We start from the raw sequence: 18,768 nt of genomic DNA, 5'->3' as shown, positions 1-18,768 counted from the left end.
GAACATAAATGAAATTGATAAACCATTAGCCAGACTCATCAAGAAAAAAAGGGAGAAGACTCAAATCAATAGAATTAGAAATGAAAAAGGAGAAGTAACAACTGACACTGCAGAAATACAAAGGATCATGAGAGATTACTACAAGCAACTATATGCCAATAAAATGGACAACCTGGAAGAAATGGACAAATTCATAGAAATGCACAACCGTCTGAAACTGAACCAGGAAGAAACAGAAAATATGAACAGACCAATCACAAGCACTGAAATTGAAACTGATTAAAAGTCTTCCAACAAACAAAAGCCCAGGACCAGATGGCTTCACAGGCAAATTTTATCAAACAGCTAGAGAAGAGCTAACACCTATCCTTCACAAACTCTTCCAAAATATAGCAGAGGGAGGAACACTCCCAAACTCATGCTACGAGGCCACCATCACCCTGATACCAAAACCAGAAAAAGATGCCACAAAGAAAGAAAACTACAGGCCAATATCACTGATGAACATAGATGCAAAAATCCTCAACAAAATACTAGCAAATAGAATCCAACAGCACATTAAAAGGATCATACACCATGATCAAGTGGGGTTTATTCCAGGAATGCAAGGATTCTTCAATATATGCAAATCAATCAATGTGATACACCATATTGACAAACTGAAGAATAAAAACCATATGATCATCTCAATTGATGCAGAGAAGGGTTTCGACAAAATTCAACAGCCATTTATGATAAAAACCCTCCAGAAAGTAGGCATAGAGGGAACTTACCTCAACATAATGAAAGCCATGGGCTTCCCTGGTGGCGCAGTGGTTGAGAGTTCGCCTGCCGATGCAGGGGACACAGGTTCGTGCCCCGGTCTGGGAGGATCCCACATGCCGCGGAGCGGCTGGGCCCGTGAGCCATGGCCGCTGAGCCTGCGCGTCCAGAGCCTGTGCTCCGCAACGGGAGAGGCCACAACAGTGACAGGCCCGCGCACCGCAAAAAAAAAAAGACCCCGAATAGACAAAGCAATCTTGAGATAGAAAAACGGAGCTGGAGGAATCAGGCTCCCTGACTTCAGACTATACTGCAAAGCTACAGTAATCAAGACAGTATGTTACTAGCACAGAAACAGAAATACAGATCAATGGAACAGGACAGAAAGCCCAGAGATAAACCCACGCACATGTGGTCACCTTACCTTTGATAAAGGAGGCAAGAATATACAGTGGAGAAAAGACAGCCTCTTCAATAAGTAGTGCTGGGAAAACTGGACAGCTACATGTAAAAGAATGAAATTAGAACACTCCCTAACACCATACACAAAAATAAACTCAAAATGGATTAGAGACCTAAATGTAAGGCCAGACACTATCAAACTCTTAGAGGAAAACATAGGCAGAACACTGTATGACATAAATCACAGCAAGATCCTTTTTGACCCAACTCCTAGAGAAATGGAAACAAAAACAAAAATAAACAAATGGGACCTAATGAAACTTAAAAGCTTTTGCACAGCAAAGGAAACCATAAACAAGAGGAAAAGACTACACTCAGAATGGGAGAAAATATTTGCAAATGAAGCAACTGACAAAGGATTAATCTCCAAAATTTACAAGCAGCTCATGCAGTTCAATATCAAAAAAACAAACAACCCAATCCAAAAATGGGCAGAAGACCTAAATAGACATTTCTACAAAGAAGATATACAGATTGCCAACAAACACATGAAAGAATGCTCAACATCATTAATCATTAGAGAAATGCAAATCAAAACTACAGTGAGATATCATCTCACACCAGTCAGAATGGCCATCATCAAAAAATCTACAAACAATAAATGCTGGAGAAGGTGCAGAGAAAAGGGAACCCTCTTGTATTGTTGGTGGGAATGTAAATTGATACAGCCACTATGGAGAACAGTATGGAGGTTCCTTAAAAAACTAAAAATAGAACTACCATACGACCCAGCAATCCCACTACTGGGTATATACCCTGAGAAAACCATAATTCAAAAAGAGTCATGTACCACAACGTTCATTGTAGCTCTATTTACAATAGCCAGGACATGGAAGCAACCTAAGTGTCCATCGACAGATGAATGGATAAAGAAGAAGTGGCACATATATACAATGGAATATTACTCAGCCATAAAAAGAAATGAAGTTGAGTTATTTGTAGTGAGGTGGATGGACCTAGAGTCTGTCATACAGAGTGAAGTAAGTCAGAAAGAGAAAAACAAATACCATATGCTAACACATATATAAGGAATCTAAAAAAAAAAAAAAAATGGTCATGAAGAACCTAGGGGCCAGACGGGAATAAAGACACAGACCTACTAGAGAATGGACTTGAGGATATGGGGAGGGGGAAGGGTAAGCTGTGATGAAGTGAGAGAGTGGCATGGACATATATACACTACCAAATGTAAAACAGATAGCTAGTAGGAAGCAGCCGCATAACACAGGGAGATCAGCTTGATGCTTTGTGACCACCTAGAGGGGTGGGATAGGGAGGGTGGGAGGGAGGGAGGGAGACGCAAGAGGGAAGAGATATGGGGATATATGTATATGTAGAACTGATTCACTTTGTTATAAAGCAGAAACTAACACACCATTGTAAAGCGATTATACTCCAATAAAGATGTTAAAAAAAAAAGAGCCTAGCAGAAAATGTGCAATAAATGACATAAAATTCACAGAACAACTACAAATGGCCAATAAACATGAAAAAATATTTAACTTCACTAGGGAGATGAAAATTAAAACAATAAGCTATTTTTCTCTCAACAGACATGCAAAAATTTTAGAGAGTAATAATATCCAGTGATGACAAGGTATGACAATGTTCCCAGGGATAATCAAAAACCTAAAAAATAAAATGGCCTTCTTGCTAATACTAACCCTACCATTCACTCACTATGTGACTCTGAACAAGTCATCTCCCCTCTCTGGGCCTCAATTTTCTCATCAGTTTTTTTTAAAAAAAAAAAAAAAGAAGAAGAAGAAGAAGAAAAACTGAAATCATTAAGAGTATTTGACTTGCTTATGGCACAAAGGTGTGAAGAGAAGAGCAACACTGGCCATGAAAGAACCTTGTAAACTTCACAGCTCAATACAATCCTGTAGCATTCGTAAGAAGGAAAATCAGAGTATTCTCAAAAATAAACTACTTATTGTTGGCTAGACAGTCTATGAAATAAACTGCTAATTTTCCAAAAAACTACAGGAAGAGAGTTAAAAGGAAGAAATATAGGTTCTGGTTTTACCACATGACTTAAGCCCTCTAATCTCTGTGTTTCAGCTTCTGAAGATCTCTAAGGATTCTATAATTCTGTGACAAAAAGAGAAATGAAACCCTGTACTAAAACAGTTGGAATTTACACTCGCCAGAGTCTCTTGCCTGAAGAGGTTAAGTAGATCACAGCCCAGCTTTACAGAGATATCTAGTTTACTGGTCCATAAAACATTTTTTTACTGGCCAGCCCTCCTTCTTGGTATATACCAAAGGAATAGCAAAATAACAGCATGATCACATCTCCTTAAAGACCTCTGACAAACCCGCCTTGATCTTATATACAAAACACTGACCCAGAAATACACACTACTAGGTTTTGAAGCACAACTCAGACTTTGTACCCCACTTTCTCTATAGGGAGCAACTTGGAACAACAAAATCAAGACTACAGCTTAGGAAGGAAACTCTCAGGGGAAACAACTCCATAGCTCTGTCTGGAGAAATGACGGTAGGAGAAAGAACACCAGCAGATCAAGTAAAACTGTCCTTAAAGGAAATGACAAGAGCTTCCTACTGAAAGAATTAATCAACGAATATTTATTAAGCCCTGACCCATCCCACAGGAACTATGCTACCCTCAGGAATCTTTTCCTTCAGATCTCCTAAGAACAGTCATAGCCATTTACTTAGCACTTAGCTTTCACAAATACTATGTGCCAGGCACTCCACTAGACACTTCCATTTAGGTTAGCCAGTTTCTTTCTCAAACCAAACCTATTACTGAGAAATTACTGCCTCCATTTTACAGATAAATAAATTGAGGTTCACAGAAATTCACTTACCCAAAATTGTGGATCACTATTATTGTTGTTATTATGTATCACTATTCTCATTTTAATGATAAGGAAACTGAGGCTCAGACAGTATAAATAACTATTAAGTTATTAAGTAGCAGAATAGGGTTTTGTCAGGTGGTTCTGCTATTAAAGCCCATACTAGTTCTACTACATCCCCTTTCTTGTTTGATACTAAACCACAAAATGAAAGTAAGGCTTCAACTCCAATGAGTATGCAGTTAAAAATAAATGACATGTATAGACTCCTTCTTCAGCTCCTTCCAAAGTATAAATGTCATCATTTCTGAAAAGCAGTAAAGCAGCAGCATTTACTCCCAGGAAAGTCAAAGGGGAACGTGACTATCATAAGATTCCCTAGTCAATGGCAGTACAAAAGAAACCAAGGATAGATGACATTTGTCCAAGGGCTTTTCACTGTCATGATGAAATCACACTCCCACATTAGCCAATCGCAGTGGGTATCCCAATGGATAATCACAAAATAACCAGATGAATAATTTGATTAGCAAATCCTGACATCACCAGCCTCTTCCAGTGCTTTTAATGGAAAGCTTTTCTTGTAACAGTATCTCTCCCAGGCCATTTGCAATATTCTGACCCTTCAAGAAATGAGACAGGCATCAGGGTCCCCAACTCTGCCTGGCTGATGACTTGAGAAAGGAACAACTGACACTCAACCCTAAATAACTTACTTAAAGGCTTCGTGTGTGCTGGCCCAGAAGCAAGAAACACTACCAGCCTCATAAATTTTGCTTTCTAATAATAATTAAGCAGTCTATCTAGTTTCAGTCCCCAGAAAAGGGAAGAAACCTGGAAGAGCAAGAGAAAAGAAGCTTAATGTTGCAAGGAATGCATCAGAACTCTTTTGTGAGCTGCTAGTGTGGGATTAAAAAAAAAAAAAGAGGAAGAAGATGAATACCTGCTGCCAGATAGCAACTGCTTCACAAATCAGGTGTCTGAAGCACAGGCTCAAACTGGCTTATTTAAAAGGCCAATTACTAGCAAACACTATGATTGCAGCCTTGCAAGTGCTCCTATTTTGTTCTGTTGTTACTTGCTCAGCCCCAAACAGCCAGAAACAGAAATCAGTTCCACAGGTTTCTATTGCCATCAGCTAAGAAAAACTCTGTGCTTGCCCTCAAGCTGGGGAAAAGAGAGAGAGTGCCACCCTGTTCAAATTTTAAAACAGTCAAGCCTGGACTACCTTTGCCACTTACTAGCTGTATAACTTTGGTCAAGTCCCTCAGCATCAGTTTCTTCATTCATTCATTCATTTATTTTTGGCTGTGTTGGGTCTTCATTGCTGTGCGCAGGCTTTCTCTAGTTGTGGCGAGCGGGGGCTACTCTTCATAGCAGTGTGTGGGCTTCTCATTGTCATGGCTTCTCTTGTTGCGGTGCATGGGCTCAAGGCACACAGGCTTCAGTAGTTGTGGCACATGGGCTCAGTAGTTGTGGCTTGCGAGCTCTAGAGCTAAGGCTCAACAGTTGTGATACATGGGCTTAGTTGTCTTAGATACGTGGGCTTAGATCCCACGGCATGTGGGACCTTCCCGGGCCAGGGCTTGAACCCATGTCCCTTGCATTGGCAGGCAGATTCTTAACCACTGCGCCACCAGGGAAGCCTAGCATCAGTTTTTCTCTCTGTATATGAGGATTTTTTTTTTTTTTTTTTGGCCTCACGGCACATGGGATCTTAGTTCCCTGACCAGGGATCGAACCTGCACCCCCTGCAGTGGAAGCACGGAGTCTTAACCACCAGACCACCAGGCAAAGCCCTCTATCTGTAAAATGGGCATAATACAATGGGCTGTAGGGATGAAATGGACTAAATTGCACATGACTCTCTTAGTCTCCTTGCCCTTGTGAGGAATACCCTTGGTTACAAAGTACCTATTCAGATTGTTACCCTTTAGAAAAGGGAATATGTTTAATTTCATAGAATATACGAATATTAACTGCAGAATGTTTTCCCTGTCCTTACTCTAGCATCTAATGCAACTATGCACACGATAGGCCCAAGACAATAGCATTCAATAGGTTTTAACTGCTGAGGAGGATGCCTAACCCCAATCCCTTTCAAGATAATAAGACTTAAGCCAACCTAGAGAAACACCTAATTTTCCCTATATTACAGAGACTTTCCTTCATTCAAACAGTATTTACTGAACAACTCTGAGGCGCCAGGCCCATTCTGGGTCAATGCAGAGACCAATATGACAACGTTCCAGCCACTACCGAGCTCATGATGCAATGAGGAAGACAAATATCGAAACAGATTATTACAGTATAGAAATTGTTAATTTTGCCTTACAGCTCCAAACCAATTCTTCATTGCCCTACTCTGACTGGATTCTGCAGACTACATTTCTCCTTCCCCAGCTGGTTCACATCAGGTTATGCCAATAGAAGGTACTGGAAGGAGACTAGAAGGCTAAGGGAGAAAGAAAGGACTTTTTCCAGTGTTTGGTTTTTCTATAAGGCAGCAAGCAGATCAGCATACAGGGGGACATGGTAGATTTGAAGACAGTGGCTCTCCAGGTTCTGAGGCGAGCGCCCTCTAGGCAGTTTCTTCACCACAGCAATAAGCAGCACATTCCTATGAGTGTATTCCATGCACTCTCCTCAGAATCTTGGCCTCGTGAAGCTCTCTTTTCTTAAGCTTGTAAATTCCTTCCTTGTTTGCTTTTCCCTCAGACTTAGGGATGGTAGTCATTTTTTGCAGTCACCACCTCTATTATACCTCAGGGTTCTCTTTTTATCTCTCTTAGTAGTTAACTACTTTTTACCTAGTTAACAATTCTTTATATTAAATTTTACCTGTTTCAAATTAATGGTGTGACTTCTATCACTTCAACCGGACCCTGACTGCTATAAGTAGGATAAATGCTATGATACTGCCGACAGAGTCCAGCCTCCGTATTTTACAGATAAGAAAACTACAGTTTCAAAGATTGAAAGTAATATGCTCAAGGTCACACGCTTGTTGAACTGAAACTAGAACTCCTATATCCTGACTCTCAATAAATAATAAACATGTATCAAACACTTCTTCTGTGTCCAGGCTCTATGTTGGCTGTTGAAAACACAAGAGATGAACTATAATAAATCCCTGCTCTCAGATGGTCCACTATCTAGACGGGAAGACAGACACTAAAAAAAGAGGAAGTTCTAGGGAGGGGTGACAAACACCAAGACAAAAAGAAATTACTAGCTCTTCGAGGCTAGTAAGAGATGCTTCCTAGGTGGTCTCATTTTACCACACTTTACTCTCTAAGCTGAAGGATTCCTGAGCTGAATAGAAGGTTAACTTGAAAATAAATCTATAACCAAGGCTCAAGAAGTGCAAGTAACCAAACAATAAACCTCCACTCTGGGCATAATCAGAAATATCACTAATGGAAAATCCTTCTAGAATAGAAAGCGACACAGAAACAAATTATGGATGAACACTTGTCAGTATTAACTTAGGAGGGAATTGCACTGGCTTTCAAAGGGCAACAGGAGTTTGGAGAAGAGAGGTAATTATACTAAATAAGCTCTGAAGAAAGGCAAGCAAGAATAGAGAGGAGATGCAGGCTGCTTCAGAGAACACTTGCATATTAGGAAGGATACACCTATGGTGAGCAGATGCTGGCATAGCATGATAGGAAGGGACCCTGGAGCCCTAGACCAGAGAAGAGCCCTGGTTTACCTTACTCTCTAGTTCTAGCTGAATCAAGCTGCCCACTGCTTCCCTCAAAACAACAATCTCTTTCATCTTTCTGGGATTTTGCACATACTGTTCCCTCTGCCTACAATGCCCTTCATTTCCTATCTATCTAAATATCTGACCCTTCTTGCAAAGCACATATCAATCATCATTTTCACTGTAAAGTTTTCTCCAGTCATTCCCTGTACCCTTGATCTGGGCAGAATGAATCATCCCCTGTTCAGCACTTGTTGTATATCTCTCAATTATAGTACTTTCTTACACTTAGTTTCTTACAAATAATGTAATTATTTGTTTGTGTGTCCCTTCCCAACTGGACCATGAGATTCCTAAGCAAGATATTTCCCAGTGTCTATTATTGCTCCTAGTAAGCAGGAGCTCAAAAAGGTATACAGAATTATTCTAATGAACTGTGTAGACAAACTCAGCCTTCAAGCCCAAGAATGAATGGATCTTAGAGCCTTAACTTTCCCCGGATTCATGATGAATCCCTCCTGGAGTCCAGAACATTTAAGCTGTACTAGAAACTCAGTTATTTCTACTTGAGAGCTTAAGTACTTCCTTGTGCCAAACTGGCAATGCAACTGTGTATCTTTAGTGCTTCCACTAAAGGAATTAAAGTTTGTTGCAAGTCCAAACACAACAGTTCTTTATCCTCCTCCTTTACATAAATTGGAAAAATAGACTGAGAACTCTAATCAGCTGAAATCTTCCCAGGGAAGAGGACTTGGCTGTTTACTAACAGTTCAAACTACTGCTGTCTAATACCCATGTGGCTGGCATATTTTCTCTTTTGGCAGCCCATTCATATTGAGGGAGGAAGTATCATGCACTGCAATCAGAGAGTAGGATTTGGAGTCAAAGGAAGAGAATGAGTCCCAGCTCTGCTACTCTTTATTTTGCCAAGTGACCTTGGACAAGTCATTTAATCTCAGTGAGCTTCAATTTCCCTGGGCGGGGGGGAAATAGGAAAAAATATTACCTGTCCCACTGGGCTACCATAAGGATCAAATGAGGACTATTCCTTATTGCACTGAATTTTCATCTTAGGAATTAACCTTGTCTTTCTGGAACACACAGAGAACTAGGAAGTAAGTAAAAAAAGCATCTTCAAAACCAAAATAACTGCCTCTAATTCTTCACACTTTACTACCAGTAGAGTCCCTGGGGCCTCACTCTTCCTTTAAAAACATATCTAATAAACTCATAATGTGGGAGCACCACAGTTGAAGGCAGGGTTACTATACTGAAAATAATAGTGTTAAGTGAACTGAACACTGAGGGCCTCCCCACACCTTCCCCTGCAGCGCCCCCCGCCCCCCAGCTTCCAGACCACTGGCAGCCAGGCCTATAACCTCTAGGAAGGAGACCAGAAGATCCTTCAAGAGAATCTGACCAGCCCTAGTAAAAAGATCTAAAGATACTGGCATTGCAGTTGCCCCACAAATAGCCCAGGCAGATCACCATTATAGTTGAGGTCCATAATCAGTAAGCTCCACCCAAGTATTTAAAATTTCCAATCAGCTTTTTAGTATCCCATTTTAAAATACAAACAATCAAGGGTTACCAGACATCTGGGGAAAACTCCAGCATGAAAAGCAGAATTCAGATCCTATTAATATTAGAAGAAATTTGAGGATGCAAGTGAAAACTTATTTGAAAGAAAGCATAAGTATAATAATTATTCTTATCTTGGCCAAAGTTTACCAATGATTAAAAAATCAGATCAGGAATGGAACAGGACAGAAAGCCCAGAGATAAACCCACGCACATATGGTCACCTTATTTTTGATAAAGGAGGCAAGAATATACAATGGAGAAAAGACAGCCTCTTCAATAAGTCATGCTGGGAAAACTGGACAGCTACATGTAAAAGAACAAAATCAGAACACTCCCTAACACCATACACAAAAATAAACTCAAAATGGATTAAAGACCTAAATGTAAGGCCAGACACTATAAAACTCTTAGAGGAAAACATAGGCAGAACACTCTATGACATAAAACACAGCAAGATCCTTTTTGACCCAACTCCTAGAGAAATGGAAACAAAAACAAATATAAACAAATGGGACCTGATGAAACTTAAAAGCTTTTGCACAGCAAAGGAAACCATAAACAAGACCAAAAGACAACCCTCAGAATGGGAGAAAATATTTGCAAACAAAGCAACTGACAAAGGATTAATCTCCAAAATTTACAAGCAGCTCATACAGCTCAATATCAAAAAAACAAACAACCCAATCCAAAAATGAGCAGAAGACCTAAATAGACATTTCTACAAAGAAGATATACAGATTGCCAACAAACACATGAAAGAATGTTCAACATCATTAATCATTAGAGAAATGCAAATCAAAACTACAATGAGATATCATCTCACACCAGTCAGAATGGCCATCATCAAAAAATCTACAAACAATAAATGCTGGAGAGGGTGTGCGGAAAAGGGAGCCCTCTTGCTTTGTTGGTGGGAATGTAAATTGATACAGCCACTATGGAGAACAGTATGGAGGTTCCTTAAAAAACTAAAAATAGAACTACCATTCGACCCAGCAATCCCACTACTGGGTATATACCCTGAGAAAACCATAATTCAAAAAGAGTCATGTACCACAATGTTCATTGTAGCTCTATTTACAATAGCCAGGACATGGAAGCAACCTAAGTGTCCATCGACAGATGAATGGATAAAGAAGAAGTGGCACATATATACAATGGAATATTACTCAGCCATAAAAAGAAATGAAGTTGAGTTATTTGTAGTGAGGTGGATGGACCTAGAGACTGTCATACAGAGTGAAGTAAGTCAGAAAGAGAAAAATAAATACCGTATGTTAACACATATATATGAAATCTAAAAAAAAAAAAAAAAAAAAAGGTTCTGAAGAACCTAGGGGCAGGACAGGAATAAAGATGCAGACATACGGAATGGACTTGAGGACACAGGGAGGGGGAAGGGTAAGCTGGGATGAAGTGAGAGAGTGGCATGGACTTATATATACTACCAAATGTAAAACAGACAGCTGGTGGGAAGCAGCCACATAGCACAGGGAGATCAGCTCGGTGCTTTGTGACCACCTAGTGGGGTGGGATAGGGAGGGTGGGAGGGAGATGCAAGAGGGAGGAGATATAGGGATATATGTATATGTACAGCTGATTCACTTTGTTATAAAGCAGAAACTAACACAGCATTGTATAGCAATTATACTCCAATAAAGATGTTAAAAAAATAAAAATAAAATAAAAAGGTAGAGCAATCAAGAAAAATAAAATAAAATATACAATAGTCTATTTAAAAAGTATATCAGATCAGGGAATTCCCTGGCGGTCCAGTGGTTAGGACTCTGCACTTCTACTGCAGGGGGCCTGGGTTTGATCCCTGGTCAGGGAACTAAGATCCCGCAAGCCGTGCAGCATGGAAAAAAAAAAAAAAAAAAATCAGATCAGGTGGACTTATGCCATCAACCTGATAATAAATAGCTCCTCCAAACTTAATGGTTCATTTTACTGATGGCTATTCACTTCATCAGGGGTAAGAGGCATATAATAAAATAGAGTTTGCTAAGTCTAGCAAGGAACTATATTGTATCTGCATTTATTTTTCCAATTCTAAAGATATCTGTTGTGTATAGATCTACATAAGGATGGATTGAGTGTCCCAATGAAGGCACTAAAAGAAGCCAATGGGTCATAAAAGCATTAAGAGACATCACTGTGCCTACTAATCACTGATGCTACATGTAGTTAGACATTTGTATGTACAAAATTCTAGATGAACCTAGAGAAGGGAAGTCTCTCATCCCATGGCACCTCACCTTCAGAAGTCAGGGAAGACTTCACAGAAAACACAGTAGTTGAGAAGAGTTTTAAAGAAAGGTAGAGATTGTCAAGTAAAACAGAAGAACAGGAAAGAGTACAGCACAGCAGAAAGACTATCATGGGCCACAACATACATGAGGATGGAGAGGTTAAGAAGCTGCAAATAATGCAGTGTCACTAGAGTACAGGCAAGAGCAGTAGGATATGAGCAGAAATCAGATCAAGGAAGACCTTGTATGTTATACAAGGAATTTAGACTCTAACCTGAAGGCAACTTGGAGCCAATGAAGAGTTTTAACAGCAAATTAAGATGATAAGGTTTGAATCTAGGAAAAGATCATTCTGATGATGATATAACAGATTTGGGGGGTGGGAAAGGGAAGGTTGGTGGCTACAACCTTCCGAGCTATGTACTAACTGTTCCTAAAAGGCAACTCTCATGCTTACAAACGCTCAGCTTACTGTGAAGCAGATTATTCTACCTCTAAGAAACCAGTAGCTACCAGAGACACTCTAATGATCCCCCTGAGGAAAGCAGCATCCTAAGGCCTCCACCAACAGGTTCTTTCTTTTTCTCCTCTAAGGTCTTCTTTAAAGGCACAAAGATTGTGTTATGTTACCTTGTATCAGAGTATGTCTCTCAGCCTGGTTTTAAGGAAGATATGCATCAACCCCAAGCCCTCACCTCCCAATTCCCAAGCCCTCACCTCCCAATTCCCAAGCCCTCACCTCCCAATTCCCAATGACTAGGGCAATTTTCTGCCATTTCTCAGAGCTATATTAAACTAACACATAGATACATGAGAACACACACACACTCATACACACTCATTTGTATACATGTCTGATTTTCCCATGTACACTCCCTTAAGGAGATGGGAGGAAAGATGGAAAGGAATATTTAACAAGCACCAACTTAATGCTTGATTCTTTCCTCATTTCTCTCATTTAATCTCTCATTTAATCCTCACCACAACCTTGAACAAAGCAGATATTTATATTCCCATTTTTAGAGATGAAGAAACTATATCTCAAAGAGAACAAATGATTTACCCAAGATCACAGAGCAGGTATAAGGCAAAGCTGAGATTTGAAGCCACATGTCTATGGGTTTACCAATGTTTTTCTACGACACCTCACACTAGGTTTCCCTGTACCTTATTTTAGTCATTACTAAATCTCCACTTAGTCGTTGAATTGCATTATACTGAGCCACTCACTGAACAGATCAACAACCTAGAAAAACAACCAAACAGAAGAACCAGGTGCAAATGGAAAACTTGGACAATAGACACAGGTAGCAAAAAGACAGAAAAGAAAAAAGAAAAGACGAGAAGAAGAAAAGGAAAAGGAAAAAGAAAATAAGCAGCAGCAGCAACATCGATTCCAACAAGCTCTTTGGAGCCCTAGCTGATACTGGCAAGTACAGAAATAGCCGAAACTCATGTTGACAGATCTCCATTTCTAAATCTCGTCTCCTCAGCCAGCCCCAGCAGAGTGCCTGGTAAAATACTGCCTAGTCAGGCACACATCACAAATGAATTCCATTAAGCAGATGCAACCTCTCCCTGAGGCCTTCCCACTCTTACAGAACCACCAGGAACTGGAGAAAGCTTTTGTTCTCCATCTGAACTACTGTCTACAAGCCCTTGGTGGTAAAGGGAAATTGGATTTGAGAAGCAGATGGCTTGTCAAAGAGCCTAAAACCTAAGGTGGAAAAGGAAGCAATTCACTAAAACCAAGCATTCCGAAACAGAAACTTTCTCTGAGGTGACAAAGAGTGCTGTCACAGTTATGACTTGCCCTCTAAACACAGGGTCCCCAAAGCACCTTGTAGGAGGGGCAAAAGCCAAGACTCATAGACTAGCTCTAGCTGCACTGGTCCACAGACATCATCACAGGTTCACACTAACACTATAGATTTTTCCTAAAAGCAAGAATCACTTGTTTGCAACAACTGTGCTCAGTTATGGAGATTTCACTATAGAAGTATTTTGTTATGGAAAAAGAGTACTATTGTATCAATTAGATCCTAAATATAATAAGGGGAGAAAGAAAGGAAACTAAAGGTTAAATAAGATAATGTGGGACTTCCCTGGTGGAGCAGTGGTTAAGAATCTGCCTGCCAATGCAGGGGACAAGGGTTCAAGCCCTGGTCCGGGAGGATCCCACATGCCACACAGCAACTAGGCCCGTGCGCCACAACTACACTCTACAGCCCTCAAGCCACAGCTACTGAGCCCATGTGCCACAACTACTGAAGCCCGCACGCCTACTGAAGCCCACACGCCTAGAGCACGTTCTCCATAACAAGAGAAGCCACCACAATGAGAAGCCCGTGCTCCACAACGAAAAGTAGCCCCCGCTTGCCGCAGCTAGAGAAAGCCTGCGCTCAGCAAAGAAGACCCCACGCAGCTGAACATAAATAAATAAATTTATTTAAAAAAAAAAAAAAAAGATAATGTAAGTAAAGAGTCTAGAAACTGAGCTGGCACAAAGTAGATGTTTAACCAGTGTCTGCTCAAGTGAACTGAAAAAGACAAATTCGCATTTGTTTAGTATCTGCTGATTAATAAAAATAACCTAAACAGCTTTTGTATACTTTACCTTGCTTAATCCATAAAATAATTCAGAACAAGTGTTAATTATCCTCATTTTATATATAAGAAGAGAGGTTCAAAAAAATTAGCAACTTGGTCATTTAGTTATTAAGGGACAAAAGTTGTGATTTGTTCACAGTATCAGAAAGTTACAAACCGAGCAAAAAAATAATAATGCCATCTCATATTTGCTTTAAAGTTTTTCACTGCACAATGAAACATGTGGAGGTAAACAATGGGCTGGGAAATGGAATACCTGAGTTCTAGACTTAACTGTGCCAAACTGGTATGCAGCTTAAATTAAGTCTCTTCCCCTTTCTGGATTTTAATTTTCTCACCTAACTCAACAGCAGTACAACATTTAACTTAAAGATGAGTTAAGTTATCTTGAAATTCCAGGAATATTGTATATACAATTGAGACTCTTTACTGGACAGGAAATGCTCCCTTACTGCCCAGTGTTTACTCTACTCTCCCTGGCCACACGTTCAGGACTAACAGCTTACCTCTACCTGTCCATCAGCCATTCGTAAGCCAGAAGCATCCTTTACAGTACAGCTCCCCACCTGTGCTGGATGCTTCATTAAGTGTAAAGCTGATACTATAGTTTGCTGGAAGCCTGGTGCACAAATGTTACCTGGAGATGAATAAATCATTCCAGTTGTGTTGGGTTGCAATTGTAAGGGTAGCAGCTGTGGCTCTGAAAACAGATGGTCTTATAAGGATGGAGGACTTGGCTCCTATCTGATTTTCCTAAGGCAAGCAGGTTTGGGTCAGCAGGAAGCCTGGCTGGGAAGTGTTGGAGTAGAACTAGCATTCAGTGATGAGGAAAGATGACAGAAATGCACAGGCAGTTTCTTTCCATAATAAATGAATATATCAGAGGCTGCAATTACCAGAATCCCAAGCCCTTACTTTTGTACCTACTCATCAACTTCTAAATCATTTTCTTTTCAGTCCAACACTTTCTTCCTTGATTTTTCAATACAAAGGTGAGTTCAGGGAGAATGCCTAGCAGAGCCCAGGCACAAGAATAGAACCTTAAGATCTGCTGACTAGAACAACTTGAAAAAACAGAGAAAAACGAACTGAATTTACCAGATGATGGTGGAATGAGTGTCTAATGACACAGCTGATAATAGTAGATGTGCAGTAAACATATATTTAATAAAGTAATGTGCCAGGCAACATTCTAGGTGTTATACATACATTGTCTCTTTTAATCCTCAAGACAGCCTTTCTTTTATCTCCATTTTGTATATAAGGAAATTAAAACTTAGGTACTCTGCCCAGTCACACAGCAAATTAAGTGACAGGAGTCAGAAATGACCCCCCAGGGCTAAATGATTCCAAAGCTCTATGCATTGTTTGTCAACCTCCTGTCCAACCAATAATGGCCTTCTTGCGGTTCCTCAAACACAGCTAGCAGATTCCTACCTCTGGACCTTTCTGCTTGCTATTTCCTCTATCTTCACATCTTCTCAATGTTTCCTACTTTAGATCATTCAGGGCTCTACTCAAACGCCATCTCTTCAGAGAAGCTTTTCTTGATCATCCCCCCAACATATACTGTTCCCTTACTTTGCTTTATTTTTTTATTATGACACTAACATTGCATTATTTATTAGTTTATTTGTTTGTTTACTGTCAGTCTCTCCCACTAGAATGAAAGGTCTTTGTTTTTGTTTTTGTTTTGCAGCATGCGGGCCTCTCACTGTTGCGGCCCCTCCCGTGGTGGAGCACAGGCTCCAGATGCACAGGCTCAGCGGCCATAGGTCACGGGCCCAGCCACTCCGTGGCATGTGGGATCTTCCCAGACCGGGGCACGAACCCGTGTCCCCTGCATCGGCAGGCAGACTCTCAACCACTGCGCCACCAGGGAAGCCCCTAGATGAAAGATTTTTGAGGACAAGGACTTTTTCTTGGTCACAACTGTATCCCCTGTGTTTAGAACAGTGACTAGTACATTGCAGGTGCTCAACAAATATTCAGTGAATCAATGAGTGAATTCTGTGATCAAAATCACAGAGCTCTAGAATATTAGTGTAAAAAAGTACTTGTTACAGGGCTTCCCTGGTGGCGCAGTGGTTGAGAGTCCGCCTGCCGATGCAGGGGACACGGGTTCATGCCCCGGTCCGGGAGGATCCCACATGCCGCGGAGCGGCTGAGCCCGTGAGCCACGGTCGCTGAGCCTGCACGTCCAGAGCCTGTGCTCCGCAACGGGAGAAGCCACAACAGTGAGAGGCCCGCGTACCACAAAAAAAAAAAAAAAAAAAAAAAAAAAGTACTTGTTACATAGCATAAGGAGCACAGGCTTTGCAATCAGGCAGATGTGGGTTCAAGTCTCTAACTGAGTATGACTGTGTGACTTTGGACAAGTCTCTAAACTTCTTTAATTTTATCTGTAAAGTGGGTATTAAAAAATAAGGCCCATAGATCTATTATGATAATTAAATCCAATAAACACATGAAAATGTTTTATGCAAACTATAATATGTTATATAAATATATGATGAGAAATTATGACAATGAGAAAAAGTTTAGAGGCAATCTAGTCAAGGCTTTCACTTTAGAGATCACTCTAAGGCCCAAAAAGGTAAGTGAACTGTCAATGTCCCACAGTTATTTAGAACCGAACAATAATTAGACTCTAGGTCTCCAGGCAACCAAGCTGGGACACCTGCCATTACCCCCACAAACTAGTTGACCTCTGGTGCTCCACTTTCTCTTGATTCTTCTTGTACTTCACTGGCTGATCCTTTGATCTTCTCAACCCCACCCCCACCTAGGTCAGCGTGTCCAGAGCTCAAATGTCAGATCTCTTCTCTGCTCTATCTATACACATTTCTTGGGTGATCACATCTACTCCATGACTTTACATATACTAATGATTTCCATTTCTGACCTGGACTTCTCTGAATTCCAGACTTGTATATCCAACTGCCTACCCAACGTCTCCTTTTGGTTGTCTTACAGCCATCTGAAATGTAATATGTCTAAAATCAAACACTTGACCCCCCCACTACAAACCTGCACCTGCCAGTCTTTCCTATCTCTGTAAACAGCAACTCCAATCTTATAGTCACTCAAGTCAAAAACCTTCCATTGACTATTTTCTTAATCTCATAATCCTCAATCTATCAGCAAATTCTGTCAGCTCTACTTTCAAAACATATCCTGATTCCAACAATTTCTTACCATTTCTACTGCTACCACACTGTCTCAAGCTTCCTTTATCTCATTCCCTAACTCTTGTTACAGCTTCCTATCTGATTCCCCTGCTTCTGCCCTTGCCCTATCCATCCCCTATCCCTCTCTCCTCAGAAGCCAAAATGATCCTTTTAAATTCAATTAGAGCATGTCACTCTACTCTGTTCGAAATCCTGCAATAGTTTCTCATCTCAACCAGAATAAAATAAAGGTTATTACCATGGGCTACAAGACACCATGTAATCTGGATCCATTCTACCTATCTGATCTTACCCACTACCACTGTCCTCTTTGCTCATTACACTTCAGCCACACTGCAGTAAAATTAAATTTTAACACCAACATTCATGTTGTTTGGGAACCTCTCTGAAGTGGCCAAAAGCAAAGACCAAGAATATGCAAGCCTTGGACTCCTTAATGTGAACAGCAGGAACATTCTTTCCCTCCTTGTTGTTCACTGATAAACTGAGCACAACCCCACCTCAGGGATTTAATGCTTACAGTTCTCTCTGCCTAAAGCACTCTTCCCTCAGACTATTAATATGACGTGTTCCTTTATTTCATAACATCTCTTCTCAAATTTCACCTCACCAAAAAGGCCTAGGTCAACCAATCATATCTAAAAAAGACCCCTCCTGGGAATTCCCTGGCGGTTCAGTGGTTAGGACTTGGCACTCTTATTGCCAGAGGCCCAGGTTCAATCCTGGTTGGGGAACTAAGATCCTGCAAGCTGTGCGGCGCAGCCAAAAATAAAATAAAATAATAAAAGTAAAACAGACTCCTTTTCAATAACTCCCTTTCCCCATACATTGCCTAATTTTTCATATTTCTGCCCACTAGAGTGCCACTGAAATCAGGGACTTTCATTTATTCACTGCTATATCCCCAGTGCCAAGATTGTATGTGCTCTATAATCCATACCAGTAATCAATTTAGCCATTAATTATTTTGTAATTAATATCTTATGTCCTCAATCTAGTCTTCCCCTAAACAGACTAAATACTATTTTCAAATGAAAATCTCTCAATTCTGGATATCCTCTCTGAGAACTTTCAATTCAACTAGTGATAATGTAGAAGTAATTTAAAAAGGAGAGAATGGTAAAATGAAGCCATATTTTTCTTCTTCTGGGATCCTCTTATAATCAGCTAACAAATCAGTAAGTATTAATAAGCACCTTTAGGTACAGAGCACCATCTTATTAAAGAAGGATACTACCTAGCTAGGTAGTAAAACATAGAGAGGTACATAAAAATAGTAATAAGATGGATAATAAACACATGAAAAGATACTCAGCATCATTAGCCATCAAGGAAATACAAACCAAATCACAGTGGAATACCATTCA

At 40.3% G+C, this 18,768-nt stretch overlaps 1 protein-coding gene and 1 non-coding gene across 3 annotated transcripts in view; one reads left to right on the top strand and one right to left on the bottom strand.

The window, feature by feature from the left end:
* Positions 1-18,768, bottom strand: part of FAM168A (family with sequence similarity 168 member A) — a 206,487-nt gene that overhangs the window by 125,964 nt on the left and 61,755 nt on the right. The window lies entirely within an intron of this gene.
* TRNAR-UCU (transfer RNA arginine (anticodon UCU)) lies at positions 11,110-11,182 on the top strand. Its single transcript has one exon. It is a non-coding gene; the product is annotated as a tRNA-Arg (tRNA).

The sequence above is a fragment of the Mesoplodon densirostris genome, chromosome 7 (genome assembly GCF_025265405.1).
Source record: "Mesoplodon densirostris isolate mMesDen1 chromosome 7, mMesDen1 primary haplotype, whole genome shotgun sequence".
Classification (NCBI taxonomy): domain Eukaryota; kingdom Metazoa; phylum Chordata; class Mammalia; order Artiodactyla; family Ziphiidae; genus Mesoplodon; species Mesoplodon densirostris.
The sequence above is the reverse complement of the archived record's forward strand: the minus strand, read 5'-3'. Positions and strand labels throughout refer to the sequence as shown.